Genomic DNA, 24,668 nt, shown 5'->3' with positions numbered 1-24,668 from the left:
AGCAGGATTTCAAGCACAAATAAGGGGGCTGAAGTCTGGTCCATTGCAGACACTGAGGAAAAGAGAAGAACAGTTGGTGAGGAACGCAAATCAGACCTCTCCCTCTGTGGGGTAGATCTGTAACCCGCTCCTGGAGGGGGTGGGGAGGAATCGAAAACGGTAGAATACCCTGTGGCCCTGCACTTCCTGCTGTCGTGAGTCATGCATGCTAATGGTTGATTGGTAAGGAGTCTCGGAGAGGTACATATGAGGAAAGCTAGAGAATTTACTCCTTCAGCCCGCCATAAATCTGCTGCTTTATCTTGCAATGTGGGATGCAGGGAGACAGCAAAATGCTAAGAATAGGGCCCTTTGCCGGCACATAATTTGAGTGTTTAACAGGCATTGCTTCCTGCTGGTGTTACATAATGGAGGAGCTGCTTTTTGAGTATTTAGAAGGTATTTGTCATTTTAAAGGCACTGTGGCTGAGATCTCAAAGTTGCCAAAGGGATTTAGATGCCTGATTCCCTTTGGGATGAACAAGAATTGGGCGCTGAGATGCTCTGAAAATTCCACTCGATTCATATATTCCACAAGGAATAATAAGAACAGATGTTTTTTTTTCTTGGCCTCTTACTAAAACACACGACTAAAATATCTACTAACAATATTTACAAACAAAATACAGCATTTAGTAATAACTGATACTTACAAATACAAACCCACGCATAACGACCGGCAAATGTAGAGACTCTTTTTGAAACACGTGAGCTGAGAGAGAGGCTTCGAGGTGATCAGGCTCGGTTACGGGTGTACACAGGATACACAGGATTCGTTTTTCTTTCTCCTCTCCCTGCCTGCACATGGCAGGGCGGCCTAAAGTACCTACTGTGACATCATAGAAGTGTCATAGGGGACGGAGCCCAAAACCTGTTTGTGTTCGTTTCTGATTGGCACAAGCAAAGTTTACACCAAGTAGGGGAGCAGGTGCCTAAAAGTCTGGCTTTGCCCCCAAAAGGTGAGGTGATGCATATTGTTTTAGAATGCATTCAACACTGAATGACAAAAGAAGAGGCCAGGGCCATACCGGTATGGGCAAGTTCTACAGGATGCAGACAGGAACTCATCTTAACAACCTAAGCTGCTCAATTCAGCCTGCGGCTCAGGAGAAACAAATGATAAAAAGCCACCATACATGTGCACACGATCTCTTGAGGTGTAGCTGAACCTATAGGCTACTCAGCAGTTCCTCCAGGAAGGTGGGATGCAAAAAAGTAGCTCCTCCTTCAAAGGGAGCGAACATTCAGCAGTGTTCTTTTTACCACGGCAAATATTAATAAAAATGTGTAAATGACCTAACAAGTGTAACACTGCCCTGCAGCGTGTGTAAATCAAGAGCAACAGCTCTGAGCTGGTGCATGAGAGCCAGGAAGTGAAACTGACGAGCTCTCGTTGTGTCATTCCTGACTTTTTTTTTCCTTGAAAAATAGAAAAAAACCAAAAAACATCAAGTAGCTCATCCCAGTGGACCAGCAAAAAATCCTAATATGTTCCCCACTGCTCTTTGGCATGTTCCCAGGAAGGAAAATACCCTTCCTTCTTTTGGGAATTTGTCCTCCAGGATCATAGTCTCACTGGTGCAAGTCCTGGGCACCACTTAAATCATGAAAACAGGACTTAGATGGGGATTAACCGGTGCCTATATAAGCTTTTGTGCTGGTCTCTGTCTCAGGTGTGAATTTCATCCAGGAATCCCGCTACTCAGCCAAAATTTCCATCTCACAACTTCACCCAACTTTTCCCTGTTTAGATAACCCTTAGCATTGCCTCTCTCTTTCCCTGATTTACTTCCACAGAGGATGGTTAAAGCCCCCCCACGCTCCCTCTTTTCGGATGCCTCCAGTATGCCCCTGGAAGCCCAGATCTGCGAGGACTGGAACGCTCAGGCGGCTGTGAAGGGAGATCAGGTTAAAGAGAGCTGACATCTTGGTGGGAAGTCTTGAAACTCTCTTTGAAAAAGAAAGCTGAGGATCTTGGCTGACCTACGCCCCAGAGAACAGGCCCTAGGGCAGTACTGAAGAGCCAGCCTCTCCAGCTGAAACGAGGCTTTTGTCCAGAGGAAAGCGAGCAGAATAGAGACGTCAGGCAGATTGCCAGCCTGGCTGCCAACAGCCAAGGGAATTTCACTGGTTGTGATTAGATTTCAATTACACTTGGTTAGAGAGGGCGAGAGTTTGTGTTTGTCTCTGTCCTGGCCTTGTGACAAGCACCTGTGTCACGGGGCTTGGTGAAGGGAGTGTATGTGATGGGGAGAGTTACCCCTTCATACTTGGCTTCCGGAAATGTGAACATGCAGCACATCACTGCACACGCAGACCGGGCTGAATGCAGCATGGTCACTGCTCCCCAAGAGACTGGGCTACATGAGACCCATTTCCTCTCCCCCCCAGCTGGATCTCCTGTGGGGTACGTTCTCCCCACACAGCCGGGGGGGGGGGGGGTGACTGCTGCCACAAGCCTATGATTTGTGCTTGCATTTCCCAAAGGAATTTCTTGTCCATAAAAATTAAAGCCACTCTCACTTAATTCCAGAGAGGCTTCCTGTGGATTTCATTACGTGGCTGAATTCTGTTCTGTTGTTTGACACCAAGCAGTAATGAGAGAGACCTCCAGGTCTCAGCAGTCTATCTACATCGCCTCCTGAGGAGCCTGGCTTTCCTTCTGTATGTCTGATCTTCCATAATCTCTCCCTACCCTGGCCCTGCTCAGATCAAGTTACCTGGTTTCTAAGTATCAGAGGGGTAACCATGTTCGTCTGGATCTGTAAAAAGCAACAGAGAGTCCTGTGGCACCTTGTAGACTAACAGACGTATTGGAGCATAAGCTTTCGTGGGTGAATACCCACTTCATCAGACGCATGTAATGGAAATTTCCAGAGGCAGGTATAAATATGCAGGGAAGAATCAGTCTGGAGAGAGCGAGGCTAGTTCAGTCAATGGAGGATGAGGCCATCTTCTAGCAGTTGAGGAATGAACACCAAGGGAGGAGAAACTGCTTTTGTAGTTGGCTAGCCATTCACAGTCTTTGTTTAATCCAGATCTGATGATGTCAAATTTGCAAATGAACTGAAGCTCAGCAGTTTTTCTTTGGAGTCTGGTCCTGAAGGTTTTTGCTGCAGGATGTCTACCTTTACATGTGCTATTTTGTGTCCAGTGAGGTTAAAGTATTCTCCTACAGGTTTTTGTATATTGCCATTCCTGATATCTGACTTGTGTCCATTTATCCTTTTACGTAGAGACTGTCCAGTTTGGCCAATATACATAGCAGAGAGGCATTGTTGGCACGTGATTGCATATATAACATTGGTGGACATGCAGGTGAATGAACCGGTGGTGATGTAGCTGATCTGGTTAGGTCCTGTGATGGTGTTGCTGGTGTAGATATGTGGGCAGATTTGGCATCGAGGTTTGTTGCATTGATTGGTTCCTGAGTTAGAGTTGTTATGGTGCGGTGTGTGATTGCTGGTGAGAATATGCTTAAGGTTGGTGGGTTGTCTGTGGGCGAGGACTGGCCTGCCGCCCAAGGCCTGTGAAGCGAGGGGTCATTGTCCAGGATGGGTTGTAGATCACTGATGGTGCGTTGCAGAGGTTTTAGCTGAGGACTGTATGTGATGGCCAGTGGAGTTCTGTTGGTTTCCTTCTTGGGCTTGTCTTGTAGCAGGAGCTTCTGGGTACACGTCTGGCTCTGTTGGTTTGTTTCCTTATTTCCTTGTATGGATATCATAGTTTTGAGAGTGCTTGGTGAAGATCTTGTAGGTGTTGGTCTCTATCTGAGGGGTTGGACCAGATATGGTTGTACCTCAGCGCGTGGCTGTAAACGATGGATCGCATGGTGTGTATGGGGTGGAAGCTGGAGGCCTGAAGGTAGGCATAGTGGGTGGGTTTTAGGTATAGGGTAGTGTTAACATGACCATCACTTATTTGTACTGTGGTGTCTAGGAAGTGGACCTCCCGTGTAGATTGGTCCAGGCTGAGGTTGATGGTGGGATGGAAGCTGTTGAAATCGTGGTGGAATTCTTCCAGAGTCTCCTTCCCATCGGTCCAGATGATGAAGATGTCATCAATGTAGTGTAGGTAGAGAAGGGGCGTGAGTGGACGAGAGCTGAGGAAGCGTTGTTCCAGGTCAGCCATAAAAATGTTGGCATGTCGTGGGGCCATGTGGGCTGTACCTGTTTGAAAGCCAGCCCAATCCTGCTAGTACCTGGAAACATCTGTGATCAGAGAGCCCCCCATTTCAGTGTAGAACTGACCTGGTCCATTTCTCATGTCCCAAGAATCCAGCGCTTAGATATGAAGGGGCCAGGTGCCTCAGATGCACCCTAAATAGGTAGATGCTGGTAGGTTAGAAGAATCTACTCAAAGCCTCTGTATTCATTTTCTGGATTGGCACAGTGCACGCAGCTTAATCTATCATCTGGGCTCTCCATCCCTCACCTCAACTACTGCAACTCCTTCCTCTTTGGCCATGCCAAATCCCATCCTACCTCCCTTATATGTCTTTATTTAATGTCTTCAATGAAGTAAACACTAAGGGGAAATGTGTAATTATGGGAGACTTCAACTTCCCAGATGATATAGACTGGAGGACAGTGCTTGCAAGAATAATAGGGGTCAGATTTTTTGTGGATGTGATAGCGCGGATGGATTTCTTCACCATAGTAGTTGAAGTACCGACAAGAGGGGATGCATCATTTAGATTTGGTTTTGGTGAGCAGTGAGGACCTCGTAGAAGAAATGGTGGTAGGGGACAACTTTGGTTCGAGTGATCATGAGCTTGATTCAGTTAAACTAGATGGTAAGGATAAACAAAACGTAGATCTGGGATTAGGGTTTTTGACTTCTCCACAAGGGCTAATTTTAAAGAGTTAGGAAAATTAAGTTAGGGAAGTGGAACTTGGACAGAGGAACTTGTGGGATTTAAATGCGGAGGAGGCTCCTGGAATTACTTTAAGTCGAAGCTGCAAGAAACTGTCGGAAGCCTGCATCCCAAAGAAAAGGGGAAAAAAACATGGGCAGGAGTTGTAGGCCAATGAGCTGGATGAGCAAGCATCTCAGAGAGGGGATTAGGAAAAAGCAGAAAGCTTTACAGGAGTGGAAGAAAGTGCGGGATTAGCAAGGGAAGCTACTTAAGTGATGGTCGAACATGTAGGATAAAGTGAGGAAGGCTAAAAGCCAACGTAGAACTGGACGCTTGCAAAGGGAATTAAAACCAATAGTAAAAGGTTCTACAGCCACATAAGTAAGAAGAAAACAAAGAAAGAAGAAGTGGGGCCGCTAATATTCACTGAGGATGGAATGGAGGTTAAGGATAACTAGGCATGACCCAATGATCTAAATAAGTATTTGCCTCAGTCTTTAATAAGACTAGTGTAGAGAGTTTAGGGATGATGGAGGGATGATAAACGGGAATGAGGATATGGAGGTGGATATTACCGCATCTGAGGTAGAGGCCAAACTTGAACAGCTTAATGGGACTAAATCGAGAGGGCCCGGACAATCTCCATCCAAGGATATTAAAGGAACTGGCGCATGAAATTGCGAGCGACCGTTAGCGAGAATTTTTAATCAATCGGTAAACTCAGGGGTTGTACCAGTAATCGACTGGAGAATTGCTAACGTAGTTCCTATTTTTTAAAGAAAGGGAAAAAAGTGATCCAGGTAACTATTTAGGCCTGTTAGCTTGAACATCTGTTTAGTATGTAGGTCTTGGACAAAAATTTTAAAGGAGAAAGTAGTTCAAGGACATTGAGGTCAATGGTAATTGGGGATGAATTGCAACATGGATTACTAAAGGTCAAGATCGTGCAAACAACCTGATCTCTTCTTTGAGAAGGTGCGGCTTACTTAGACAGAAGGAAATGCGGTAGATCTAAGTTTACATCGATTTCAGTAAGGTGTTGAGCACGGTTTTCCGCATGGGGAACTGAGTAATTGGAAAGATGGGGATTGAAATGAAAGTTGTAAGGGATAAGGAATGGTTAAAGGGGAGACTCCAGCGGGGTCGTACTGAAAGGGTGAATGTCAGGGCTGGAAGGAGGTTTAATAGTGGAAGTCCTCAAGGATCGGATTTGGGACCGATACTTATTTAACTTTTATTACTGACCTTGGCACAAGAGCAGGAATGTGCTAATAAAGTTTTGCGGATGACACAAAGCTGGGGGTATTGTAACACGGAGAAGGACCGGGATACTATACAGGAAGATCTGGACCACCTTGTAAACTGGGGGAGTATAGTAATAGGATGAAATATAATAGTGAAAAGTGCAAGGTCATGCAACTTAGGGATTAATAACTTAAGAATTTAGATATACATTGGGGACGCATCAGTTGGAAGCAACAGAGGAGGAGAAGGACCTTGGGTATTGGTTGATAGCAGGATGTCTATGAGCCGCCAATGCGATATGGCCGTTAAAAAGCAAATGCGGTTTTAGGGTGCATCAGGCGAGGTATTTCCAGCAAGGATAAGGAGGTGTTAGTACCGTTATTATAAGGCGCTGGTGAGACCCCACCTGGAATATTGTGTGCAGTTCTGGTGTCCCATGTTTAGAAGGATGAATTCAAACTGGAACAGGTTCAGAGACGGGCTACTAGGATGATCCGAGGAATGGAAAACCTGCCTTATGAAAGGAGACTCAAAGAGCTTGGCTTGTTTAGCCTGGCAAAAGAAGGCTGCGGGGGGATATGCTTGCTCTATATAAAATATATCAGGGGATTAACGTTAGGAGGAGAGGAATTATTTAGTTTAGTACTAATGTAGGCAAGGACAAATGGGTACAAAATGGATATTAGGAAGTTTAGACTTTGAAATTAGACGAAGGTTTCTAACCATTAGGGGAGTGAATTTCTGAACAGCCTTCCGAGGGAAGTAGTGGGGGCAAAAGACTTATCTGGCTTTAAGACTAAGCTTGATAAGTATATGGAGGGGATGATATGATGGGATAGTTTAATTTGGGCAATTGATCTTGATTATTCATGCAGATAAGTCTGCTCAATGGTCTGTGAGGGGATGTTGGATGGATTTGGGTCTGAGTTACTGCTGAGAGAATTTTTCTTTTGGGTGCTGGCTGGTGAGTCTTGCCACGATGCTCAGGGTTTAGCTGATCGCCATATTTGGGGTCGTGGGAAGGAATTTTCCTCCAGGGCAGATTTGGCAGGGCCCCTGGAGGTTTTGCCTTCCTCTCTGCAGCGTGGGGCATGGGTCACTTGCTGGTGGGATTCTCTGGTCACTTGCTGGTGGATTCTCTGCAGCTTGAGGTCTTCAAACCACAATTTTGAGGACTTCAATAACTCAGTCATGGGTTAGGGGTTGTTATAAAAGTGGATGGGTAGGGTTCTGTGGCCTGCTTTGTGCAGGAGGCCAGACTAGATGATCATATTGGTCCCTTCTGACCTACGAGTCTGAGTCTATATCTTTACTGCTGCAAAGATCACTTTCCTGGCTTGTCAGTCTGACCACATTGCCCGTCTCTGTGCATCACTCCTTGGCACCCACCTTCCTGTCGCATCAAACCCAAATGCTCATCCCTTTCCGGGCACTTCACTGCCTGTTTGCATCTGACATAGCCTCCCTCATACGCTATCGAGATGGCAGCGCTGCTCCACCAGTGATGCCAGCTGTCCTCACTAGAGCCCTGCAAATCTGTGGATATCCATAGACCAAGTCTGCGGATCGCAGATTGGATGTGGATACAAATTGTGTATCAAACACAGGCCTCTAGTCATCACCCATGTGTTGCCCTTTTGAACAGAAACCTCTGTTTTCTATCTCTCCCCCAGCGCATGGAAAGAGCTCCCACTAAATATCCACAGAGCCATGTCATAGAATCATAGAATATCAGGGTTGGAAGGGACCTCAGGAGGTCATCTAGTCCAACCCCCTGCTCAAACAAGCCAGTCCCCAGACAGATTTTTGCTCCAGATCCCTAAGTGGCCCCCTCAAGGATTGAACTCACAACCCTGGGTTTAGCAGGCCAATGCTCAAACCATTGAGCTACCCCTCCCCCTGCATCTTTGTCCTCCTTCCAGTCCCTCCTCCAAACTCTCCTCTGCTGTGATGGCTAGAAAAAGCATTGCCCAGGGTTAGGCAGCTGGTGCACTCGGACAACTGCTGTTCATGCTGGCTAATACCATCTCCTTGTCACTTTGTGCTGTCTGCTGTGTCCACCTCTCAGCTACATCCTCCTGTTGTCTCACTTTATGCTTGGATCGTGAGTTCTTTGGGGCCTATTTAAACAGACTTGCATGGTTTTATTTAAAAAAATCCCCGAATTTTCATAGGAATAAAACCTTAGACTCCATTAACAACTGCCTGTAACTTCCCCCCTCCCCCTCCACCCCAACCAGCTATTCCAATGTGCAGTATCACTGTCACTCTGCCATAACCTTCCTGCCCCTTCTCCAGTATGGACCTGATCCAAACCCCACCTTCGAATTGAAAGTCTCCCATTGATTTCGATGGACTTTGGAACAAGTCTTAATATCTGCAGCGCAGAGATGATACTTATCTGTCCCCTCTCCCTGCATTGCCATAGTACCGGAAGGTTGTGAGGATCAATATGCAATCCCTCTGTTAAATAGGGGAATGATATTATGCCCATTGTACAGATGCAGAAATGGAGGCACGGAGAGCTAATGCTGCCTCCCCAGTGTCACACAGGCTGACTATGTGGATAAGAGCTTTGAAGCTGGGTCTCTTAAGTCATAGACTAGTGCTCTAACCACTTTGTAATTCTGCCTCTCTGCTAGATTGAAGGGGGCTGTATACAAATGTGGCTAGACGGACAGATCCCTGGTATTTCTGGTGTTTGGGGTGGCTCTGGTGGGGGTGAGAGCAGAGGGGAAGTTCAGCTGAATAGCCAACATTCTCTCTCCCTCAGGAATTTAGGGTGGATTTCTTCCTCCCTTCCCACCCCCCCCTTTTTTTTCCCTAAACTCTCAGTCAACTCTCTTAGCTCATTTCTCCAGTTATTTGTTAGCCACCTCTGGTGTGGCTCTGGGGGTGGGGGGTGAAGCAAAAGCTCAAGCTCTTTAGTTCACTGCCTCATGTACATAACCCCAATGAGGCAAAGCATAAAACCTCTCACTTGCTCGCTCTTTGCCTTGGGCTCAGCACATATTTTTTTATGTCAGTTTAATTTGCTTTTAAAAGCATTTTACCAGAAGTCTTTGGAGATTTGCATCTCATTTTCCAGAGAGGGGAATGGGGATTGGTTGCACAGGACCAGCAAATCTCTGTTGCTCTGAGACGGATAAGGGACCCATATTGTCATCCTGTGTAGCCTTGGGGAATTCACTTTAGCTCTCTGTGCCTCCTCTTCTCCATCTGTACAATGGGGGTAATAGCACTGCCCTATTTAACGGAGGGATTGTGTATTGATCCTCACAATCCGTCTGGTACTATGGCAATGGTCGCAGGGAGGGAGGGGGGACAGATAAGTACCGTGTCTGTGCCCTGTCTTGACTTCCGTGCCACATTGACAGTGACTGGGAGTTGTTACCATCCGATGGCTAGTGTGTAATGAGTTCTTGGTGCAGTTCCTTGCGGAGGAGGACCCAGGCCACCAAAACCCTGTTACAATTGGTGTTAACCCCCTTCCTTGCTGCTCCTCCCAGCAGAGAGGCCAAGCACTTACTGAGCCATGGGAATGAGAGGGTTGTTGATTTCTGATGGGATGCTCAGCCCTCCTTCTGTTGCACTGATCTTTCCAGTGCTCCTAATGTGATGAGGCTGGGTGTAACGGCATAGTGAGGGTTAACACAATGGACGAGTGAGCAAGGCTCCGCTGAAGCTTGGTGCCAGCTGGCCAGTGGAAATCCCTGATCTTGAGCCATAGACCATCCACAGCCTCACTTTCAGTCCCATCTGGCTCTGACCCCCTCGTCTGGTCCTTTGGGCCAGATTCTGCTCTCAGCGTAAATCCAAAGTTACTGCTAATTTACACCGGTATAACCAGTAGTGTCTCCAAGTCTGTAACGCCACTGACTTGCAAAGTTCTTTTATTCTGGTGGCAGCCAACGCTCTAACGACAGAACTTCTCCGGGCCATCGGAATGGCCCATGAGATCAGAGGGGTGGGAAGGAAGGTCTAGAGAGCCATCCAGGCCATTCCACGCTGCAGCAGGATCAATGGCCTAATCCATAATGGAGGAGGTGTCTTATCCAGTCGTAAATACCTCCTGTGCTGGTGAGCCCAAACTTTGGCTTCTGTTCCATTTAGTTTCTTAGACTGGGCCCATCACCGGGGATCTGGGCACATTGTCAATGGATTCTGTTCCCCCCCCTCAAAAACGTCCCGTACAGTTGTGAGGGGGCGTCTCTTGGAACGAGCTCCGTTTTTGCCCTGCTGCAGTCCTGACTTGTTGCTGCTTGTTCCGTCCTCATGGGCGAGTGAGAATAATTGATCCCTGACAGCCTTTGCATATTTGTAGGCAGTTATCACATCTCTTCTTTTGTCATCTGCTTTCCAGACTACACACCTCCTAATTCTCACAAGCTTTTTATGCTCAGACTTGAATTACATCTGTTGCTCTCTCTTGAACTCTTTCCACTTTGCTTATCCCTCTTTTAAAGCTCGGGGGGCTCTTCCTACAAGATGTCTCTTTCGCGGCATACTGATTATTGCTTGGTTCCTGTGTGGCAGCTTTCCCCAATGTCTGTTGCTGCAGTAACTTTGTGGGAATTGATCTTGTTTGCTCATTAGCTGACTGCAGCAATTGGAATAAATTACCTTGGTTATTATAAATACCAGCAGGTCTCTGGGGGTGGCCGAACCCTGGCTCATGAGTCACATGCGGCTCTTTTACAGTTAAAGCGCTGCTCCTGGAGTTCCCCGCTCACCCGCGCACCCACACCCCACCGGCACCGCCAGCCCACCCCCACCCCCACCATTCTCTGCCTACCAGACTAGGGGGAGTAGCTTGAGGCTTCTGCCCTGCGGCACGGTGGTGGGGCTGGAGACTTCTGCTAAAGATGCCTGGTGCCTGCTGAGAGTGGGGAGGGGGGCACAATTTAAAGGTTTGCTGCTGCCCCCAGGCGCACACACCCTCAGAGGCCCCTCCCTGTAGCTCCCAGATGTTAAGCAGCAAACAGCTGGGAGCTGCACAGAGGGGGAACTGCTTTAGCTTGGCAGGGAGAGGCAGCAGCAAAAATAGCAGTTCCCAGCTGTTTGCCGCTGCCTCTCCCCACAGCCGCAACTCCCAGCTTGCCGGCTCCAGCATCCACTGTGCAGGGAGGAGGCCCGGCAGCACCATGTGACCAAACGGGGCCAGCAAAACCTGGCAAAAATTGGGGGGGGGGGGGGGGGATATGTGACTCCACATGTCCCCCTCACACATTGGCTCTTGCTTCTGCCCAGCAGGGTGGGGTCTCAGGACCTCAGCTGTAGCAGGGCTGAAGCCCCGAACCTGGGCAGGTGCCCGACTCTTGAACTTCTGAAGATTGTCGTATGCGACTTGGAGGGTCAGTAAGTTAGGCCACCCGTGATTTATACAGTGCTGTTCAGACACATCTACCTAGATTCTTATATGGCCCTTCATTGCTCACACATCTAACGGCTGTGGATCGCTCAGTATAGAGGGAGGATGAGATCATCCTCGTTTTGCATGCAAAGAGAGAGGCGCAGATTTAAAAAAATATTAAGACGTTGCTCTGCTCAGCATTGCTAGGCCCAGCTGGCTTAGTTGCTGAAGTCTCCTCTTCAAAATTATTTAGAAGCATAAGTCCCATTAACTTTCAGTGAGGTTTAGACTCGTAAGGTCATGATCCTCCAAGGGTAGCTGGGCTCCTAACTTCCATTGATTTCAATGATTACCTCTAAATACATTTGAGGGTCTGGGGTTTGAGTGTCTAAGTCACTTCTGAAAATGACTTAGGCTCCTGAGTCAGTTGGGCCTTGAAATGTGGAGTGGAGCTGTGCCTGACTACCTTTAAAAACCTTGACCAAGATGGCTTCTCCATGGTCATTTGGGAGACCAGGAATTCTCCACCATCCACAAACACTAGCTTTACTCCTTGGTAAATGGGACCCTGTGGCAGAGTCAGGATTTGAACGTCCGTTTCCTGAGACAACCCCATTCCTTGCCCTAGATAACTGAGAGAAGCTAGATAAAGTGAGACAAGACATGGGGCAACAGCTCACAGAAGGGCAGGCATGGAGTTTGCTAGTCGAAGGTACAAAGTGAAGCGGATTTAGAAAGAGGGAGAAGAGGCTTGCCAGGCAAGCAAGAGACAGCAGGGTCTAGTTCGGTGTTTCTCCGGGAGTTAGATGCAACTCTTGGGGCCAGGAGCGGCGCCAGGGTTTCTGGTGCCCAAGGCAGAATTTGGGGGGCGGCATTTTGTGCGCTCCCCACGGGGTGCGCAGGAGCTTCCGGTTCCACTCCCATCGCGCTGCAGAAGAAGGACCCTCCGCCGAAGTGTCACAGGCGACAGTGGCAGTCATTGAGCTGCTCAATTGCCTGCCGCTGTTTTCCGCGGCACGTCAGCAAAAGGTCCTTCTTCGGCAGCATGATAGAAGCGGAACCAGAAGCTCCTGTGCGCCCCATAGGGAGCGTGCAAAATGCCGCCCCCTGAATCCTGGCGCCCTAGGCGAACGCCTAGGGTCGCCTAATGGAAGCGCCGACCCTGCTTGGGGCAGACACATGGCAATGGGGGGATGGGAGGGCAGGGGTTGTAAGGATTTAATCTTCATTACAGTCTAAAGCAGAGAGAATCTTGCTCCCCTGCCTTCCCTTCATCTTCAGGGTCATGTATTCTACAATGTAGGGCTGGAAGGGACCTCGAGAGGTCATCTAGTCCAGACCCCCTGCGCTAGGGCAGAACCAAGTAAGCCTAGATCTATGGGTCTCAAACTTTTTTTACTGGCGACCCCTTTCACACAGCAAGCCTCTGAGTGCAACCCCCCCCAATAAATGTAACACACTTTTTTATATATTTAACACCATTATAAATGCTGGAGGTAAGCAGGGTTTGGGATGGAGGTTGACAGTTTGCAACCTCCCCCCCGTAATGACCTCCCAACCCCCTGAGGGGCCCTGACCCTCAGTTTGAGAACCCCTGGCCTAGATCATCCAAAACAAGTGTTGGTCCAACCTGTTCTTAAAACCTCCCTTGGAAGCCTGTTCCAGAGTTTAACTACCCATAGAGTTAGAAAGTTATTTTTTCTCCCTTGGTATCCTGCTGTTAATTGATTTCTCATTAGACTGACCTAACACCCCTATCCTTTCATGTATTTATACCTGCTCCTGTATTTTTTTACTTCATACATCTGATGAAGTGGGTTCTAGCCCACGAAAGCTTATGTCCAAATTATTTTGTTAGTCTCTAAGGTGCCACAAGGACTCCTCTTGTCTTTTTGTTTTGTTTTTTTTTTATTCCCCACTGAGTAGTTCTGCATTTGATTTTCGTCCTAAGAGTAATACTGTCAGTGATCAAGTGATGTTGCCTACTGGTTGGAGCAACAGTCCAGCCTACCAATTAAAGGTGAATCCAGCTGGGGCAGGGTTCTAGAGCAAAGCCAAAGGTCAGAACCGGGACTCAGAAGCCAGGATGAAGTGGGGTATGGAGACAGGAATAGGTAGAGGCTGGGACAGGAACAGGAACAGGTGCAGGCAGGGATGGGGCTAGAGAAAGGATAGGACCAAGCACTGCTACAGGCAAGGAGCACATTGAGCAGCTTCTGGACTGCTGCTGCTACTGACCTTAAGTATCAGCCTGCTGACTCCTGCAGCCAAGCAGGTGGCTCAGTCAATCGGACAACTTCTGTCAAGGCCAGCTGTGCCCATTAGGTTCCCAAGAGACTGGTTTTGCTGCAGACTGTTCCCTGACAAGTACTTTGCACTTGTCTTTATTGAATTTCATCTTGTTCAGTCAGACCAATTCTCCAACTTTATCAAGGTCATTTTGAATTCTAAGGCTGTCCTCAAAGTGCTTGTAACCCCTCCCAGTTTGGCGTCATCCGCAGATTTTATAAGCATACTCTCCACTCCATTATCCAAATCATTAATGAAAATGTTTACTAGAACCAGACACAGGACAGACCCGTGTGTGACCTCACTACATACATCTTCCCAGTTTGAAGCGAGCCATTGGTAACTACTCTTTGCGTACAGTCTTTCAACCATCTCCATCCTTGGAAATTTTTAAGGTCAGGCTTGACAAAGCCCTGGCTGGGGTGATTTAGTTGGGGATTGGTCCTGCTTTGAGCAGGAGATTGGACTAGATGCCCTCCTGAGGTTCCTTCCAACCCTGATATTCTATGATTCTATGATACCCAGTTGTGCACCTACTTCCTAGTAATTTAATCTAGACCATATTTCCTTAGTTTCATGATGAGAATATCATGTAGGACTGTGTCAAAAGCCATATTAAAATGCAGTGTATGTCATGTCTACAGCTTTCTTCCTGTCCACTAAGCCTGTATATAACCCTGTCAAAGAATGAAATTAGGTTCGTTTGGCATGATTTGTTCTTGACAAAATCATGGTGGCTATTACTTTATAACTCTATTATTCTGTAGGTGCTTACAAATTGATCGTTTAATAGTTTGTTCCAGTATCTTTACAGGTATAAAAGTTACGCTAACTAGCCTAGAGTTCCCTGGGTCCTCTTTGTTTTCTTTTTTAAAGATAGTTACTATGTTTACCTTCTCTAGTCCTCTAGGGCTGCACTCATCCTCCGGGAGTTCTTGATGATGATTGCTAATGATTCCGAGATTGGTTCAGCATGGTCCATATGTTTCTTAGAGTGAATTTCATCAGATCCTGCCATCTTGAATACACCTAATTTGTCTAAATATTCTGTAACCCGTCCTATTCTGGCTTGCTTTATTCCACCTTGTTAATATTAATTATCTGCTCACAATTCGCCGTTTTAGTGAGCACTGAATCAAAATAGGCATTAAACACCTCAGCCTCCTTGGTGTTGTCTCCTCCACTAAGTAGAGGACCTACACTTTCCTTTGTTTTTTCTCTTGCTCCTAATATATTTACAGAACCTCTGCTTATTGGTGTAACTCTAGCTGTAAGTCATTTTGTGCCTTAGACTTTCTGATTTTACCCCTACGTGCTTGTGCGATTCTTTTGTACTCAATTTGTTCATGTTTGCACTTTTTGTAGGATTCCTTTTTGCTGTTCAGGTCATTGAAGAGCCCCGAAAGGAGCCATATTGGCCTCTTCCTCTTCTTCCTATCTTTGCTTCGCATTGGGATAGTTTGCTGTTGTGCCTTTTTACGGTTTCTTTGAGAAACAGCCAACTCTCCTTAACAACTTTTCCCCTCAGATTTTCTTCCCGTGGGACCATACCCACCATTTGTCTGAGTTTGAAAAGTCTGTCTTTTTGAAGTCCATTGTCCTTATTCTGCTGCTTTCACTCGGTCTTTCCCTTTTCCTCATCTTTTCCAGTCAAGTTGCCCTCAACCTTCAAACTTCCAACCATTTCCTGCCTGTTAATCGGAATCAAGTTTAAAATGGCTGTCTCTCTGGTTGCTTCCATCACCTTCTGAAACGAAAGTTGTCCCCAATACATTCCAAGAACTTATGGGAGATTTTGTGTTTTGCTATATTATTTTTCAGCAGATATCTGTGTAATTAAAATCTCCCATTACTATCAGGTCTTGTGTTTTGGATATTTCTATTCTTTTTGTGGTAGAAATGCTTCATTCACCTTCTCTTTCTGATTTGGTGTGCTACAAGTAGACCCGTATCATGATACCCTTCCTGGGTTTTTTTCCCCCTTTTTTCTCTCCACTCAGAGACTTTCAGCTGGTTTGCCTCTCACATCCTGCTGAACCTCAGAACAAGTACATACATCGTTGATGTACAATGCAATATCTCTTCCCTTTTTTCCCTGCCTTGTTTTCCTTAATAAACTATATCCCTCTATAGCAGTGGTCCCCAATGCGGTGCGCTCATGTCCTTACCCCTGGGAGAACACCCACCGAAATGGCATTTCAGCCGGGACGCCTCTCGATGACAACTCTTGTTGCCAACAAGTGATGTCATCGAGAGGTGTTGCCCCCGAATTTTGGCGGGGATGCCTCTCAATGACACGACTTGTCGACAGCAAGCGGCATCATCGAGAGGCGTCGCCGCCGAAATGCCGCCGAAATTTGGCGGCATTTTGGTGGGTGCTCCACCGCCGCAGTGGTCCTTCATCTGGCACCCGCCAGACGAAAAGGTTGGGGACCAGTGCTCTATAGCAATATTCTAGTCATGAGATTTAATTCACCAGGTTTCTGATCCAGTTACAGAATAATTTTGCTTGTGTACTAAGACTTACAGTTCTTGCTGTTTATTCCCCATACTCCTTGCATTTATGTACGAACAGCCAAGCTGCTGAGCAGATCCCCTACACTGTTTAACCTTTTGTTGCTCGCATGACCCTCTTGTAATTGTCCCCCCCACCTCACCCCATCCCACACACACTCGATCTACAGGCTTTTCTGATTGTCGTTATGGAAACTTTATTTTATTTTCACTCTTGGGTTCATAGTAAACATAAGTGGGGAGATCATGAAAATTTTGTACTTTGAATAAGGGGTCGTTAATCTGGAAAGGTTGAGAAACACTGATCTAGTGGCTAGGGCCCTGGCCTTGGAGTGTGGAGATGTTCTGTTCCTAGCTCCACCACTCGCCGGCTGAGGGATCTCTGATAAGTCACTTCCCCTCTCTGTCTCTCCCTTCCCCTCCCACACGTTACACATCTGCCCGATTTGAAGGGTAAGCTCTTAAGGGCAGGGACTGTGTGTTCGCACAAGTGCGTGGAAAGATGAGACTTCGAGGTGTTAATGTAATACTACGAATAATTTAAGGTGAAGGCCTAGCCAGTACCGAAGTGGAGTAATTGTGTTGTAACCTGTAAAGAACAGGAAGGGCACTGAAAGCAATCAGGGGGCTTGAGGGACCAACTTATGATACTATCTAGCTGTTAGTGCTTTGCAGCAGGTGATCTTTACAGAGGAGATCAATACCATTATCCCCATTTTGCAGATGGGGAAGCTGAGGCACAGAGAGGGGACAGAACTTCCCCAAGGTCACCCAGCAGACTAGTGGCACAGACAGGAGTAGACCCCCGTTCTCCCAAATCCCAGTCCAGTGCTCTAACCATTAGGTTCCATGTTTATGAGAAGCTACATCTGCTCAGTCTGTCTAAGCACCAACTGATGGTGAGAGGCAAGGAGGACTTGATGATAAGTTTCCATACATATGAAGGGTGTAAACATCCAGGAGGAAGAGGAATTGCTTAGTGCAGGAGCTAGGAGTAATGGAATAAAATCAAGACTGGGGAAACCGAGGCTGAAATCCCCTGGCTGCGAGTTGTATTAAGATGAGAAACAGAATTCAGGGCAAGTGGTGGAAATCAGTATATCTTTTATGTATATCTTTCAATATACATAAATATAGATATAAATATATACATACATATACATATATAGATAGGACAGGTCCCTAGATAATCTCCTGGATGGAGCCATCCTGCATTGTCTTCAGGATAGACTGATGGGGTGATCCAGTGGGTCTTACGCCACCTTTGGGAGGGCTGAACATTGGGTTACTTGTGCTCTGAAGCTTGCCATTAGTGCTCAGCACCATACTGATGGTTCATAAGAATATAAGAACGGCCGTACGCGGGCAGACCAAAGGTCCAGTTCTACCCCAGTACTGTCTACCACAGTGATCTCTCTCCTGCCATCCATCTCCATCCTCTGACGAACAGAGGCTAGGGGACACCATTCTTTACCCATCTCTGCTAATAGTCATTATGGACTTGGCCACCATGAATTTATCCAGTTCCCTTTTAAACACTGTTATAGTCCTAGCCTTCACAACCCTCAGGCAAGAAGTTCCACAAAGACTGTTGCACTGTGTGACAGAGGACTTCCTTTTATTTGTTTTAAACCTGCTACTATTAATTCATTTGGTGACCCCAGTTCTTGTATTATGGGAATAAGTAAATAACTTTCCTTATCCACTTTCTCTACATCACTCATGATGTTATATACCTTGTCATATCCCCCCTTTAGTCTCCTTTTTTTCCAAAAGCTGAAGAGTTCTAGCCTCTTTAATTTCTTCTCGTACGGACCCTCTTCCAAACCCCTAATCATTTTAGTTGCCCTTTCGAACCTTTCTAGGCTAGAATATCTTTTTAGGTGAGGAGACCACATCTGTACACCAGTATTCGAGATGTTGGGCGTACCATGGATTTATATAAGGGCATAATATATTCTCAGTCTTATTCTCTATCCCCTTTTTAATGATTCCTAACATCCTTGTCCTTTTTGACCGCATCTGCACACTGCGTGGACACTTCAGAGAACTATCCACGATGACTCCAAACTTTTTCCTGACTCGTTGTAGCTAAATTAGCCCCCTCATATTTATGTATAGTTGGGGTTATTTTTTCCAGTGTGCATTACTTTACATTTATCCACATTAAATGTCATTTGCCATTTTGTTGCCCAGTCACTTAGTTTTGTGAGATCTTTTTGAAGTTCTCACAATCTGCTTTGTCTAACTATCTTGAGTAGTTTAGTATCATCCTGCAAAGTTTGCCACCTCACTGTTTCCCCCTTTCTCCCAGGATCATTTATGATCTGAGAAAGGGAATAGGATGGTCCTAGGACTGACCCTTTGGGAACACACTAGGTACCCCCTCCATTCTGAGAATTTACCATTAATTCTACGCCTTTGTTCCCTGTCTTTTAACCAATTCTCAGTCCATGAAAGGACCTTCCCTTTTATCCCATGACAGCTTAATTTACGCAAGAGCCTTTGGTGAGGGACCTTGTGAAAGGTTTTCTAGAAATCTAAGTACACTATGTCCACTGGACCCCCTTGTCCACATGTTTGTTGACCCCTTCAAAGAACTCTAATAGATTAGTAAGACACTATTTCCCTTTATAGAAACCATGTCGACTATTGCTCAATAGTTTTGTTTTTCTATGATTTTGATTTTATATAATAATATTTACTAGCTGGCAGAAAATAGCTGTCTCTTCCATTCCCTGACAGGCCCTGCCTGAAGCATTCAGAGCTCAGGTGATGCTCCAGTACGTGAATGGCTTGGAGACAGGACTCTTATTTCAGTTGCTCCAGCTGGTCCGTCTATCTAAGCTCCCAGATTCCCAGTTCTTCCCGGATGGGTGGGAGCAAAGCTGCCCAATCCTGGCCGTCGTGCAAAGATGAGTGACTGAAGGTTGGCCAATAAACTACCCTCCTGTTGTCAGTCACGTTATCACCCAGCCCTGCTCTCTGGAGCAGACATAGATAATGCTACAGAGCTCTCAGGCATAATTCTCATCTGCTTCTTTGAAAAGGACAGAAGCATCAGCCACAGCTCCAGATCTCACAGCGACGGGGATTGGGGGAAGGGAAGGAAGGGGATGCTTGCCTCTTAATTAACTTCCTTGAGCGGTTGCCCTTGGGGCCAAAGGAAAACCTGCCCTTGTCACAACAGATGGAAGCATGTTGGACAAGCACACGGAGAAGGCTGTGGGGGACCGGTGTGGAGAGGGGCTCAGATTAAAGGCTGGATTATATGTTTGTATTATGAAGCCTGCCAAAAAGTCTCGGAGAGGTTTTCTGTAACAGCACATCCCTTGGCTGGACTATCTCGCAAGGCTCCCATGTAAGAGACTACCTGTGATTGGGATCTGAAGGCTGTACTCTGGGGGAGGCAGTATATCAGCATCCACCCCAAAAAAGAAATCCCCTCCCCTCAATCACTTGGTGGAAGGAGTCAGAGCTTTATTCCATGTGAACGGTTTAACAATCTTCGGGTTCATTAAATAACAAATCAGTGAAGGAGACAGGAATAAAATTTTAATAAAACAAACTGGAGAACAGCTACACATGGGCTTGGGTGACCAGGTGTCTAGTTTTTGACCCAAAGGCCACAACTGGGTGGGGAAATTGCATGGAGGGCCATGAATGTAGAGCTGGGCAGGGGGTTGGGGTGCGGGAGGGAGTGTGGGGTGTGGGAGGGGGTGCGGTGTGCAGGAAGAGGCTCAGGGCAAGGGGTTGGGGTGCAGAGAGCGGGAGGGGGCTCAGGGCAGGGGGTTGGGGTGCGGGGAAGGGTGCGGAAGGGGGCTCAGGGCAAAGAGTTTGGGTGCGGGGTGCAGGAGGGATTCTGGGTGTGGGCTCCGGCCAAGCGCCACTTACCTTGAGTTGCTCCCGTGTGGCAACAGGGCTAAGGCAGGCTCCCTGCCCTGTGCCACTCCTGGAAATGTCTGGCACCATGTCCCTGCGGCCCCTGGGGGCAGGGCATAGGGCTCTACGTGCTGCCCTCACCTGTGGGTACCTCCCCCGAAGCTCCCATTGCCTGCGGTTCCCCATGCCCAGCCAATGGGAGCTGCAGGGGGGGCCGGTGCCTGCAGGTGAGGGCAGTGCGTGGAGCCCTCTGCCCCGCCCCCCATTCCCAAGAGGCCGCAGGGACATGGTGCCATCCATTTCCGGAAGCGGCACGGGCCCAGGGCAGGCAGGGAGCCTGCCTTAGCCCTGCTGCGCCATGGGGTTGGCAATCCCACGGGCCCGATCCGAAGCCCTGACTGGTCAGATTCAGCTCGCGGGCCATAGTTTGCCCACCCCTGCTCTAGGTGTCTCTGTGGGTTGTACAGAGTTCCAGAGCGTGGCCTTTGGTAAATAAGGGAAACAAAGCTGGAACTGGAGCTGTGTGGAAACCTGTTTTGTATCTGTAGTTGTAGCTGTGTCTGTATAATTAAGACAGTAAATCCATGATTCCATATAACAAGATGGGTGAGGTAATATCTTTTCTTGGTCTCTTTCCTCAGCAGAAGTTGGTCCAATAAAAGATATTGTCTCACTGACCTTGTCTCTCTAATATCCTGGGACCAATATGGCTACAGCAACACTGCACACAATCCACATGTCATGACAGTTTGTAACCTGAGGAATGCCAATGTTGCCAATCCCTGAATTAGGGCAGGTTTTATGTGTATCTTAAGAACTTGTTAAAAGGGGGCTTCAGTGCACATTAATCTACATAGCCTAAAGAAAGTATTATAAATGAAAAACAACGTTGTTCTTGTTAATTTGTGAATAGTTTGTAGAGATATTGGCAAGTGAACTTTTTTATATTATGTGCTTAATTTTGCTGCATGTGAAGTGAAACCTGTTCCATTTTATACTAATCTGCTAAACCTTAGGGCAGCCAGTCACTGAACATTCCCTTCCTTGTCTGTGCCGTAGTATTTGGGTGTCGTGCAGTAATGTGAACGGCTGTAAAAATAGAGGAATCTAGGTAATTAATATAAACCCAGGTTTCGCTAGGACAGCGAATGTAGCCAGACCTTGGGATCTGATTCTTATACACATAAAGGGTTCAATCCTGCTGTCATTGATTTCAGTGGCAAAACTCCCATTGACTTCAAAGTTTTAGTTCATGGCCAGTGATTCTTAAACTTTTGTACTGGTGACCCCTTTCACATAGCAAGTCTCTGAGTGCCACCCCCCTAATAAATGAAAAATACTTTTTTATATATTTAACGCCATTATAAATGCTGGAGGCAAAGCGGAGTTTGGGATGGAGGCTGACAGCTCACAACCCCCCAGGTAATAACCTGGCGACCCCCTGAGGGGTCCCGACCCCCAGTTTGAGAACCCGTGGCCTAAGCAATCCTCTCTGTTAATGTCAACATTCATGTCAGTTGTTGGGTTTATTGAGAGGCATCACTGCCGAAACGCCACGGAAATTCGGTGGCGTTTCGGCGGATGCTCCACTGCAGGCCAGGACGCGGGCGCATTTAGATGCGCCCGCGGGCACTGTGTTGGGGACCCCTGGACTAATGCTAATACAGTGCTTTGAGATCCTTGATGGAAGGTGCAGTACAACCAGTGCTCGGAGCTAAAGGGGATGGGAGACAATGCCTCCAGCTTTGAAGTGAGAGGGTGGAGCATTTCAGGAGCTTTCCAGCTCTTTTCCAGCAGAAGAGGTATGGGAAGCCTGCTGCATGTGCTTGAAGGAAGGAGGCGCCCCTGAGCAAAAATAGCTCTGATTGGCTGCCTTCTCCATTGTCCCACCTCCCAGGGAAGGGCAGCCAATCAGAAGTGGATTTCCCTTTAGAATGAAAACTTTTCACCATAGCCTCAAAACCTGCAGATCATAGAGAGTTAACAGGACTATAAACAGCTGCTGTGTCTCCTACCCAGAGGGGGGCTGCATTTTGGCAACACCCGTGTCTAGTTTCTAAAGCACGTTGGAATCCTTTGAGATTTGTGTCACGTTATCATCTACTAAGGGACATTATTTGGCTGGGCCCTAGCACCGCAGAGCCATGTTGCACCAAGAGACTTGCCCTAGACCCTCCTGTCACAAGGTGGCTGGCCTCTTTAAGGGATGGTGAGTCCCAGTCCTGCCTCTGATGCACTTTCCTCACCTTCCCAGTTGGAGAGAATGAGTAATGCCACAGGTGGCAACATCAGGTCTGGGCGGGCAAGGCAGATAAGAGAAGCCGTGGAGATCAAGAGAGAGGGAAGAGGAGGCCTTGGGTGCTCTCCAGAGGGAGAAGGGAGATTCCAGGTAGAAAGCTTCTGCTTGAGTGGGAGCAGAAAGGCGATGGAAACAGCCCTATACAAAGACTCTCTTCTTAGCTCCCAAGGACAGGACTGTGGAGTGCAGAAAGGCTGGAGCGTAGGGAGCAAGCCGGCTGAAGGAAAAGCAGGAGGTTCTGGTTTCCTTAATAAACTAGCTCCCCCCAAGAAGCATGGTGGGAGGTGTTACTGGAGTCTGAGTTACTGAGGAGTCTGAGAGGGAAAATTGAGGCAACAGAGAACATGAGCCTGCTGCGGGTCGGTTCCACAGTGAGACATCCCAACAGACCAGCTCCAGCTCAGGAGCTTCTCAGCTTGCTTAGAGCGCTGGTCAAGGTGGGGCAGTGTTTGCCCCTTAATGAGGATGCAGTGCTGGGAGGAAGTTGCTTGATGGACAGCTATATAGACTTTATCCACAGGCCAAATGCAGCAGCACTGCCCCACACCTAGACAGAGCCTGTCGTGAAGTGGAATTTAGGGATTGCCAGAATGGCTCAGAGCCATGGTCTGTCTAGTCCAGGGTGCTGTCTCTGGCACTGGCCATCCCCCGATGCTTCTGAAGAAGGTGTAAGAACCTAGCAATAGGTATGTGCCTGCTATGAAGATCTCATCCTCATCCCCAATAGTTAGAGATTTATTTAAACTCTGAAACTTGAGCAATGCTATTGTTAGCATAAATGATAACTCTGGACAGTCCTGTTATCCCTAGAAACGTATATTCCTCTTTCGAGCTTGCAAAATCCTACGTCTCAATGATATGCTGTGGCAGTTAATTCCACAGTCTAATTCCACGTTGTGCGAAAAAGCAATTGCACATTGAGTGAAAGGATAGAGCATGGTCCCATTATGATCCGTTCAGTCCTTGGTCCCTCTGTCAAAATTGCCAGCACTATTGCTAATGATTAGGTAGCCCCATTGGACAGAGACCACTACCCAGTGCTAGCTACTGAAGGTCACTAGCGGTTGGTGGGATTTGACCTAATGACCTGTAAGTCAGAAGCCCCATGTCTCATTACCAATCTCTTCTGAGCTAGCTACGTCCCTTGGCAAGTGCCTTACTGTTTTCTCTTCAAAAACGCAACAAAATTCCCTCCCCTTATTTCTGGCCAGCTCTGGCACTGGTAGAAACAAAGGGTGTGTTTGGGCATCTCTTTAAATGGTGAGGAAAAACACACAGGCATTACAAATCGTGAGTCTTGAAGCTTCACACGTGGGAACCAGTTTAAGCTGAAAATAGCCCCAAGTGAGTGCGGCAAGGTCGTAGATAGCATGAGTCAATAATGCCTTCTCAAATCCTCTGCATTTGATTTTCCCTGGCGTAACTCTGGCTCAGCAGTGCCTGGAAATATCCTGTCACTCTGTTTCCATACAGATTCAGCTTCTTGCAGGGCTGCTCTTCAGAGATTTAACCCACCTCTCGGGAGAGCCAGGGCAAGTAGGAGTGGTTTTTAGGGTTAGTGTTTATACCCTATGCAGTTGCTTTGTTAGAAGCCTAGTACATAGCAGGAGTGGCTTTCATCTGAGTCACCTTGGCAGATATCACCTAGTTCACCTGTGGAAGCCAGGTTTGCAGGTCAGTGCTAGACTGACATTTCCAGAACCCTTTGGACTCTGCTGCTGCTATCGGTGAGTAGCTGGTGAAGGTGAAAATTGGGCAGCAGTTGGATGCCGCATTCTTTGCACACTGAAAAATCCCATTGGAACGTGAGTTTGGATGCAGAAGAAATGCAGGATCAGACCATGAGCAGATGTGATCTGATCTAGGGAATAATAGCCGGGTTGTGATTTACTGAGAGCCATGTGTGTGCTGGGTGCCGTACGGCAGTCTCTGCCTCAAGATGTTTCGAACCTACACTGGATCAAGTATTCAGTTCAGACACAGGTGCCGTCTGGCCAGTTTCATAGCAGCACAGACACCGTTTGCTTTCCTTGGGGAGTCTACCACTGAATGGTTTTGCAGAGGATGATGCAAAACCATTGTGATGATGTGTGGAGGGAGGAGAGAAGGAAGATTTGGGTAAGGACATGGTGCTCATCAAAGGGAGAATAACCTGACAGGAGACATACATGCAGAGATTCCCACTTGTG

At 47.3% G+C, this 24,668-nt stretch overlaps 1 protein-coding gene and 1 pseudogene across 1 annotated transcript in view; both read left to right on the top strand.

Moving 5' to 3' along the window:
* Window positions 1-1,962, top strand: part of LOC116838061 (uncharacterized) — a 125,863-nt pseudogene extending 123,901 nt beyond the window's left edge.
* Window positions 1-24,668, top strand: part of LZTS3 (leucine zipper tumor suppressor family member 3) — a 138,767-nt gene that overhangs the window by 20,092 nt on the left and 94,007 nt on the right. The window lies entirely within an intron of this gene.

Source organism: Chelonoidis abingdonii, chromosome 5 (assembly GCF_003597395.2).
Source record: "Chelonoidis abingdonii isolate Lonesome George chromosome 5, CheloAbing_2.0, whole genome shotgun sequence".
NCBI classification, from domain to species: domain Eukaryota; kingdom Metazoa; phylum Chordata; order Testudines; family Testudinidae; genus Chelonoidis; species Chelonoidis abingdonii.
Note: the sequence above shows the minus strand (reverse complement) of the source record. Positions and strands in the feature narration are given on the sequence as shown.